Below are 10,625 nucleotides of genomic sequence, written 5' to 3' on the forward strand. Positions count from 1 at the left end.
ATTAATATATATTCATCTTGTAGTGCACCAAGCTTCTTAGATTTTTTTTCTAAAGTGTTATCTCTCCATATCTCCTTTATTTTATACTTGTGAGAATGATTCCTTGAATTCAAGTATAAGAGATGAGATTTGTCCCTACTGAAAAAGAGCTTATTAATTTTGTCCCCATACTTTTGCCTGTCAAGAGCATTTGAATCCTAATTATGAGAGAAAAATTTCAAATTATTAGTGCTATATAAAAATGAAATTGTTTGCTTCAATTCAGAGGAGGCAGATTCCCTTTTTATGATATTCTTCAGAAGATAATCATTTAATTAGAATGTTATAGTGGGGGGGTTCATTTTTTAATGGATTGGGATAAATAGACACAAAAGACCCTTCTAATTTTTCATATGTATGATTCTGACATTCAATGTGCTAGCAATATCCCACTCAGCTTTGTGACAACCAAAAATTTGATATGGATACCATCTCTGTTTTTATTCAAATCATTAATAAACATGTTAAAAAGCAGAAGATTGGGATCATGGATTATTCTCCTAAATATCACTTTCACAGTTAATTAGGAATTATCAATGCTTATTTTTACAAATTTCAATAAATCAATCAATAATTTGATATTTATCAAATAACTACAAGGTGATAGACACTGGGGCATTAGTTGTATAAAGAAAAGACAAAAGCAACCACTGGCTTCAATGAACTTACACATGTGGCAGTAAATAGAGAAAGATTTGAGTTCAAATCTACCTTCAGACTTTTACTAACTAGGTATGTATAATTCTAAGCAAGTAATTTAAATTATGTGTACCAACCATCCAAAGTTGTTGTGAGAGTAAGACAAGATAAATTCTAAAGCACTTTGGGCACATTAAAATACTCTTATTGCTAATTAATGTAACTTCATAAAACACATAGATGATAAATGAAAAATATTCTCAAAGGAGAAGAGGAAGTAGTAAAAGACCTGATAGCAAGTGGAAATTAAGAAGAAGTTTATGAAGCCAAATTTCAGAGATGAAGGAGAGCATTTTAGTTTAAAGGACAGATGATGAAAAATGAGAAAGAATCATGTGCAAGGAATAAGAAGATGCTAGCCTAACAATATGTGGGAATGAAATATAAAAAAAAAACTGCTGGAAAAGCATTTAGAAAAAAAAGCAGGTTGGAAAGAACTCTAAAAGTCAAACAAAGTATTTTATATCTGATCCTAGAGTACTTGTTGTGTTGTTGTACTTTGTCTAATTTGATTGGCTTTTTTCCTTTCTGGCTTTTTTCTTAGTAGAGTGAACTTAAGCTTTAGGGAGATTGTTTTTGGCTACTGATTAAAGGATGAATTACAGTGGTGAAAGAATTAAAGATAGAATAAATAGAAGGGCAATATAATCATACAAAAGTCAAGTAATGAGGATTCTCTTAAGGGAAGTTACTACATAAGTGGAGAAAAAGGAATGTATTTTAAGATATGCAGTAAAGATAGAAGTGACAATATTTAGAAATATATTGAATATTTAAAGAGAGTGCATGTTTAAAAAGTTGATCATGAAGACGTGAGCTCTTGACAATAACCATAAAGTTGGTGAGAGCTTGGAAATTATTAAAATGAGTTTTATTTTGAACATTTTGAGATGTTCAAGAGGCAGGTGGTGATGTGGAACTAGAAATCAGGAGACAATAATGCCAATTATATAGAGATGATAACTGAATCTAAGAGAGATGATGAGATCACTAAATAAGATAATATATAGATATAAGAGAAGAGGGTCCAAAATAATTTTTTCAGGACATTCAGGATTTAGTAACTTAAATGAAAATCCAGCAAAGGGGGTGGAGGGAGGAAAGATGATGGAGTAGAGGCAGGAATTTGTTCAACCTCTCCCCCAAACTGCTTCAAATTCCTTTAAATAAAGACTGTAAAAAAATTTTAGAGCATCAACACACCCCATAAAGATGGAGTAGAACATTTTTCAGCCAAGAACATCGTAAAAGCTCAGCAAAAAAAGTCTAACATACCAAAGTGGGGGTCCAGCTTGCATTCCTGGGGCAGGACATGTTACTGCAGCCCTGGATCCAGCCCCAGCATGGCCTGGCCCAACCTCTGAATCAGTGGCCATCCTGGTGACTTTCAGACTGTCATCCCAGAGACATCAAAGAGCACCAAGAAGGGCAACAGGAAAGGTCTGTGGAACTAAGATGGGAGCCTGATACATAAATCCAGCATAGGCCCAGCGTTGGCCCCATCTCCAGCCCAGAAAACAGCATCAACAGGGTGGGACCTCAAAATCAGAAGCAGTGCTGGAGGCACCTGGACATTAGGGAGGACACTAGGGACACTATGGAGGACTCAGAAGGTCAATGGAGAGGGTCTGTAGCACTGTTGTGCCTTGCCAACTCAGCCCCATCAAGACAAGGCCCAGTCCTGGGACCAGCACACTAGGTCTTCGCGCTACAGTAAAACAGAATATAACTTACAATTCCAGAATAGAAAAGATTGTTTGTGGTCTGATTCCTTTAAGGATTTCAGAAAATAGCTGCAAAAAACCCTGAAACTTGAGACTGTTTACTCTCCATCCTGAAAACCGAGCCTTACTTTAATACAAATTTAAAAGCTGAGTAATAAGCTAGGACATTGAGCAGAAAACATGTTTCTAACCATTGAAAATTATTATGATGGCAAAAAGGATCAAAACTCACAATCAGAAGTTGATAATAAAGTCAAACCTCCTACAGGAGGCTTTGGATTCCAAGAAAAATAAGAATTGAGCTCAGGCCATGGAAAAGCTCAAAAAGGTCTTTGAAAATCAAGAAAAAGAGGGGGGGCAGAGACAAGATGGCAGAGAAGATACACGTGATTTTGTGAGCTCCCTTCTTCCCTCAATACCAATTAGTTAAATCAGCCTCAAAAATAACGCTGGACTGATAGAAACCACAAGGACTGGAAGCACTACTTACCAGCTGAAGAGAATCTGGAGTTTCAACAGAAAAGGTCAGTTCCCAGGGAAGGAAGAAAAAAAGAGGCCAGCACAGACGGTTGGGTGGTGGCACACTGTACCGATCAAGCTGGGGAGAACTCTGGGATCAGAGAAGCCACTGAGATCGAGGAATCTGACACAGGCTGTTAGCTCTTCTCTGCTTATAAAACAGCAGTTCAGAAGAGAAATCAAGCCACTTTAAAATATAAAGCCAGATCCTAGATCCACCCCAATCCGGAAGTGAGCTAACAGATCTCAGCAAGGCTGTGCAGCCACTTTCTGCTGTCTGGCTTCACTTGTGGTAGTTAAGAGCTTGAACAGTAGGGACACAACCTGAGGCAACATCTAATTCACATAGTGCCGGGCTTGGCTGGAAGCTGTGGAACTCGGCCACAGAAGTCCCAGAGAAGCAGAACCTTTGAAATAGGGACCACGGTTTCTGGGCAGACACTTCCAGTTTGAGCGCAGGGGCTTTTCACTTCAGCTGCTGATATCCACGCCCCATGGGACGCATAAGCTGGCTTTGTGTTGCCTTTACTGTTCAGTCTTAAACCTCAGGGAAGTTGCTAGGACACACAGCAGGGTCCTTCACTGGGCAATCCTCACAGCTCAGTCGTACCAATCACCTCTGAGGCACTTCCACGGAGGGGGAGGGGAACTCTCTCCCAGAAATATCTCTTATATCAGACACAGGGGCCTCAGCATCCATCCATTCTGGGAGGAAGCTGATAAAGAAAGAAATAAATGAACTTCTTACCCCAAGGGCAGACACCAAAAGATTTTTAACCATGAGTAAAAAGCTAAAGAGAATCATTGATTCCTTCTACACAAAGAAAGAGAAGGTATCCAACCCCGAGAAAGTTAACAGCAGAGAGTCAGCAGATAACACTCTAAAGGGGAATGATACCTGCCCCCCAACACATAACACTCTCCTAGAAGAGACGATTAAAAAGTTAAGAGAGTTTGAAGAAAAATGGGGAAAGGCAAGAGAAGCTATGATATCGAATAACAATGTTCTGAAATTTGAGTTGGAAAAAATAAAGAATTTACAGGAGATGCAGGGAAACAAAATTTGTGAATTAGAAAAGGTTAAAAAATCACAGGAAAGTAGGATTTATGAATTGGAAAAGATAAAAAATTCTCTAAAAAAATTAGGGAAATGGAAAAAAATTCAATAGAGCAAAATAACTCATTTAAAAATGAAATTGAGCATTTACAACAAGAACTAAAAACTGTGAATGAAGAAAATAACTCCTTAAAATTCAGGACGGAACAAATAGAAATGAATGATTCATTGAGAACCCAAGAATCAGTCAAACAAACAAACAAACAAACAAAAAAAAAAAAAAAAGAAAAACTGGAGAATAACGTCAAATACTTACTGGGAAAATCTATAGACCTGGAAAATAGATCTAGAAGAGATAATCTGAGAATCATTGGACTTCCTGAAAACTATGACCAAAAAAAGAACATAGATTCTATTTTACAGTAAATCATCAAAGAGAACTGTCCAGAGATAATAGAAACAGAAGGGAAAATGGGCGTTGATAGAATTCATTGAACACCTTCAGAAAAAGACCCTAAAAAATAACTCCATGGAATATTGTGGCTAAGCTGCAGAATTACCACACAAAGGAAAAAATATTGCAAGCAGCTAGAAAAAAGCAATTCAAATATCAAGGTGCCACAATGAGAGTCACACAAGATCTGGCTGCCTCCACATTAAAAGATAGAAGGGCCTGGAACCTGATATACCGTAAGGCAAAAGATCAAGGATTGCAACCAAGAATAAACTACCCAGATAAGTTTATCATTTTCTTCCATGGAATAAGATGGTCATTTAATGAAACAGAGGAATTCCATTTGTTTCTAAGAAAAAAACCATACTTAAATAAAAAATTTGATCTATATCCACAAGACTGAAGAGAAACAGAAAAAGGTAAAAAGAACTCTTGAGAACTGTATCTCTGTTGTGGATATATAGAAAGTCCGCATGGATAATTTGATTTTACTAATATAAAAAAATAGGGAATAGTAAAGGGAAGGGGATAGTATCAGAAAAAGGGGAAGGAGTGATAAAAAGAGGGAAACTACATCCCAGGAAGAGGCATAGACAACATATCATATCTGAGGGAATTTAGAGAGGAGGAGAAACATTGTGTGAATCTTACTCTCATTAGAATAGGCTGAAAGAGTAAATAATTGACATATTTGTTTTTCAGAGAATTCTCTCTCACTTCATTAAAAGGGGGGAGAGGAAAATGGAAACGGAAAAGGGGAATAAGGGAAGGGACTTGGAATGAGGGGGGAGGGATACTAAAAAGGGAGGGCTGCGGATCACAAATGGGATCTATAAATTAAATATTAGGGAAGTAGTTCGGGGGGTCAAGGGAAAAAGTATAATCTGGGGATAATATGATGGCAGGAAACATAGAATTAGTTAAAATTACTCAAACAGAAATGGATAGCAGACTGGATCAAAAGTCAGAACCCTACAATATGTTGTTTACAGGAAACACACTTAAAGCAGGGAGATACATATAGAGTAAAGGTAAAAGGTTGGAGCAGAATCTATTATGCTTCAGGTAAAGCCAAAAAAGCAGGGGTAGCCATCCTTATCTCAGATCAAGCAAAAGCAGAAGTTGATCTAATTAAAAGAGATAAGGAAGGAAACTATATCCTGCTGAAAGGTAGCATAAATAATGAAGCCATATCAATACTAAACATATATGCACCAAGTGGTATAGCATCTAACTTTCTAAAGGAAAAGTTAAGAGAGTTGCAAGAAGAAAGAGACAGTAAAACTATAATAGTGGGAGATCTCAACCTTGCACTCTCAGATTTAGACAAATCAAACCACAAAACAAATAAGAAAGAAATTTAAAAAGTAAATAGAACATTAGAAAAACTAGGTGTGATAGACCTTTGGAGAAAACTGAATGGCGATAGAAAGGAATATACTTTCTTCTCAGCAGTTCATGGAACCTATACAAAAATTGACCATATATTAGGACATAAAGATCTCAAAATTAAATGGAGGAAGGTAGAAATAATAAATGCCTTCTTCTCAGATCACAATGCAATAAAAGCTACATTCAGTAAGAAGTTAGGGGTAAATAGACCAAAATGTAATTGGAAACTGAATAATCTTATCTTAAAGAATGACTGGGTGAAAGAGCAAATTATAGAAACAATTAATAATTTCACCCAAGATAATGACAATGATGATACTTCATACCAAAATCTGTGGGATGCAGCTAAAGCAGTAATAAGGGGAAATTTTATATCCTTAGTGGCTTATTTGAACAAAATAGAGAAAGAGAAGATTAACGAATTGGGCCTTCAACTTAAAAAGCTAGAAAAAGACCAAATTAAAAACCCCCAACCAAAAATCAAACTTGAACTACAAAAATTTAAAGGAGAAATCAATAATATTGAAAGTAAAAAACTATTGAATTAGTAAATAAAACCAAGAGTTGATTTTATGAAAAAGCCAATAAAACAGATAAACCTTTGATAAATCTAATCAGAAAAAGGAAAGAGGAAAATCAAATTGTTAGTCTTACAAATGAAAAGGCGGATCTTTCCATCAATGAAGAAGAAATTAGAGAAATAATAAGGAGTTACTTTACCCAACTTTATGCCAATAAATTTGATAACTTAAGTGAAATGGATGACTTCCTCCAAAAATATAGGCTCCCTAGATTAACAGAGGAGGAAATAAATTGCTTAAGTATTCCCATTTCAAAAAAAGAAATAGAACAAGCTATTAATCAACTCCCCAGGAAAAAATACCCAGGACCAGATGGATTTACATGTGAATTCTACCAAACATTTAAAGAACAATTAGCCCCAATGTTATATAAACTATTTGAAAAAATAGGGGATGAAAGAGTCCTACCAAACTCCTTTTATGACACAGACATGGTACTGATACCTAAACCAGGTAGATCAAAAACTGAGAAAGAAAATTATAGAACAATTTCCTTAATGAATATTGATGCTAAATTTTTAAATTAGATATTAGCAAAAAGACTTCAGAAAATCATCTCCAGGATAATACACTATGATCAAGTAGGATGTATACCAAGAATGCAGGGCTGGCTTAATATTAGGAAAACTATTAGTATAATTGACCATATTAATAATCAAATTAATAAAAACCATATGATCATCTCAATAGATGCAGAAAAGGCATTTGATAAAATCCAACATCCATTCCTACTAAAAACTCTTGAGAGTATAGGAATAAATGGACTATTCCTTAGAATAATCAGGAGCATATATTTAAGACCTTCAGTAAGCATAATATGCAATAGAGATAAACTGGAACCTTTCTCAGTAAGATCAGGAGTGAAACAAGGTTGCCCACTATCACCATTACTATTCAATATAGTACTAGAAACGGTAGCCTCGGCAATAAGAGCCGAGAAAGAGATTCAAGGAATTAGAGTAGGAAATGAGGAAATCATTTTCAGATGACATGATGGTATACTTAGAGAACCCCAAAGACTCTGCTAAAAAGCTATTAGAAATAATTCAGAATTTTAGCAAAGTGGCAGGATACAAAATAAATCCACATAAATCCTCAGCATTCTTATATATCACCAACAAAATGCAACAACAAGAGATATAAAGAGAAATTCCATTCCAAACAAACGTTGAAAGTATAAAATATTTGGGAATCCATCTACCAAAGAATAGTCAGGAATTATATGAGAAAAATTATGAAACGCTTGCCACAAAAATAAAGTCAGATTTAAATAATTGGAAAGACATTCATTGCTCTTGGATAGGTCGAGGGAATATAATAAAGATGACAATACTCTCCAAACTAATCTATTTATTTAGTGCTATACCAATCAGACTCCCAAGAAACTACTTTAATGACCTAGAAAAAATAACAACAAAATTCATATGGATGAATAAAAGGTCGAGAATTGCAAGGGAACTAATGAAAAAAACGTCAGATAAAGATAGTCTAGGTATACCTGATCTAAAGCTATATTATATAGCAGCAGTCACCAGAACCATTTGGTATTGGCTAAGAAATAGACCATTTGATCAGTGGAGCAGATTAGGTACAAAGGACAAAAAAGGGTACATCTATAACAATCTAGTCTTTGACAAACCCAAAGATACCAACATTAGGGATAAAAATTCATTATTTGAAAAAAAATGTTGGGAAAACTGGAAATTAGTATGGCAGAAACTAGCTATGGATGCACACTTAAAACTATATACCAAGACAAGATCAAAATGGGTCCATGATTTAGGCATAAAGAATGAGATCATAAATAGATTAGAGGAACAGAGAATAGTCTACCTCTCAGACCTGTAGAGGAGGAGGAATTTATGACCAGAGGAGAACTAGAGATCATTATTGATCACAAAATAGAAGATTTTGATTACATCAAACTAAAAAGTTTCTGTTTCAGACAATACTAATGCAAACAAGATTAGAAGGGAAGTAACAAATTGCAAAAATATTTTTAAAAGTAAAGATTCTGACAAAGGTCTCATTTCCAAAATATATACAGAACTGACCCTAATTTATAAGAAATCAAACCATTCTCCAATTGATAAATGGTCAAAGGAAATGAACAGACAATTCTCAGATAATGAAATTGAAATTATATCCACTCATATGAAAGAGTGTTCCAAATCACTACTGATCAGAGAAATGCAAATTAAGACAACTCTGAGATACCACTACACACCTGTCAGATTGGCTAAGATGACAGGAACAAATAATGATGAATGTTGGAGGGGATGTGGGAAAACTGGGACTCTGATACATTGCTGGTGGAGTTGTGAAAGAATCCAACCATTCTGGAGAGCAATTTGGAACTATGCCCCAAAAGTTGTGAAACTGTGCATACTCTTTGATCCAGCATTGCTGCTATTGGGCTTATATCCCAAAGAAATACTGAGGCGGGGAAAAGGACCTGTATGTGCCAAAATGTTTGTGGCAGCTCTTTTTGTAGTGGCTAGAAACTGGAAGATGAATGGATGTCCATCAATTGGAGAATAGTTGGGTAAATTATGGTATATGAAGGTTATGGAATATTATTGCTCTGTAAGAAATGACTAGCAGGAAGAATACAGAGAAGTTTGGAGAGACTTACATCAACTGATGCTGAGTGAAATGAATAGAACCAGAAGATCACTGTACACTTCAATGTTGTATGAAGATGTATTCTGATGGAAGTGGATATCTTCAGCATAAAGAAGATCCAACTCACTTCCAGTTGATCAATGATGTACAGAAACAATTATACCCAGAAAAGGAACACTGTGAAGTGAATGTAAATTGTTAGCACTACTGTCTATCTACCCAGGTTACTTACACCTTTGGAATCTAATCCTTAATGTGCAACAAGAAAATGGGATTTACACACATATTTAGGTTATATTGTAACACATGTAAAATGTATGGGATTGCCTGTCATCAAGGGGAGGGAGTAGAGGGAGGGAGGGGATAATTTGGAAAAATGAATAGAAGGGATAATGTTATTAAAAAATACTCATGCATATATAGTGTCAAAAATTTATAATTATAAAATAAAAAATAATATAAAAAATCAAGAATAAGAGATAGAGGAAAAATTAGAGAAAGAATTGAGAGAGGTGCAAAAGGAAATACAGAAAACTCATTAGGAGAAGAATGCCTTAATAAGCAAAATTGAGAATTTGAGGTACAAAATCTCACTGAAGAAATTATTCCTTTAAAAATAGAATTGAACAAACGAAAAATAATGACTTTATGAGAAATCAAGCTGCAATGAAACAATGCCCCCCCAAAAAAGAAAAGAAATAGGAAAAATACATAAAATATCTCATTGGGAAAATAACTAATATGGAAAATAGGTCCAGGAAAGATAATCTTAAAATTATTGGTTTACTTGAAGTCATGATCAAAAACTCTGCCTGGACATCATCTTTCAAGAAATTGCCAAAGAGAAGTGTCCTGAATATTCTAGAACCAGAGGGTAAAATAGAAATGGAAAGAATTCACCAAAATCCACCTGAAAGAGATCCCAAAATAAAACTCCCCCAAAATAGTATAGCCAAATTCCAGAACTCAAGAATATCAAGATCAAGAAGAAAATAATGCAAACATTGAGAAAGAAATAATTTAAATATAGTGAAGCCACACTCAAGATAACAGGATAACGGGATAGCAGCTTCTTCTACATTCAGGAATATGAGGCCTTGGAATCTGATATTCCAGAGAGCAATGGAGATAGGATTGCAATCAAGAATCGCCTACCCATTAAAACTAAGTAACAGAGGAAAAGGTAGTTCTTCAGTGAAACAGAGGATTTTCAAACATTCATCATGAAAAATCAGAGTTAAAGGAAATTTGATTTTTAAATACAGGATTCTGGAGAAGCATAAGGAGGTAATCAGGAAAATTATATTATAAGGGACTAAAAGTTTCTCTCTTTACATTCCTCCTTGGGAGTAAGATACTTGTAACTCATTAAAATATTCTCATTATAATGTCAGTTAGAAGGAGTATGTAAAGACAGAGTACATGGATCTGAGTTTAATATGAAGGGATAATACATTTCTTTAAAAAATGATGAAATTAAGAGGTGAGAGGAGAAATGTACTGGGAGAAAGGTAAAAGGAAAAGTTGAAAGGTGA

This window comes from Sminthopsis crassicaudata, chromosome 6, assembly GCF_048593235.1.
Source record: "Sminthopsis crassicaudata isolate SCR6 chromosome 6, ASM4859323v1, whole genome shotgun sequence".
In the NCBI taxonomy this organism is placed as follows: Eukaryota; Metazoa; Chordata; class Mammalia; order Dasyuromorphia; family Dasyuridae; genus Sminthopsis; species Sminthopsis crassicaudata.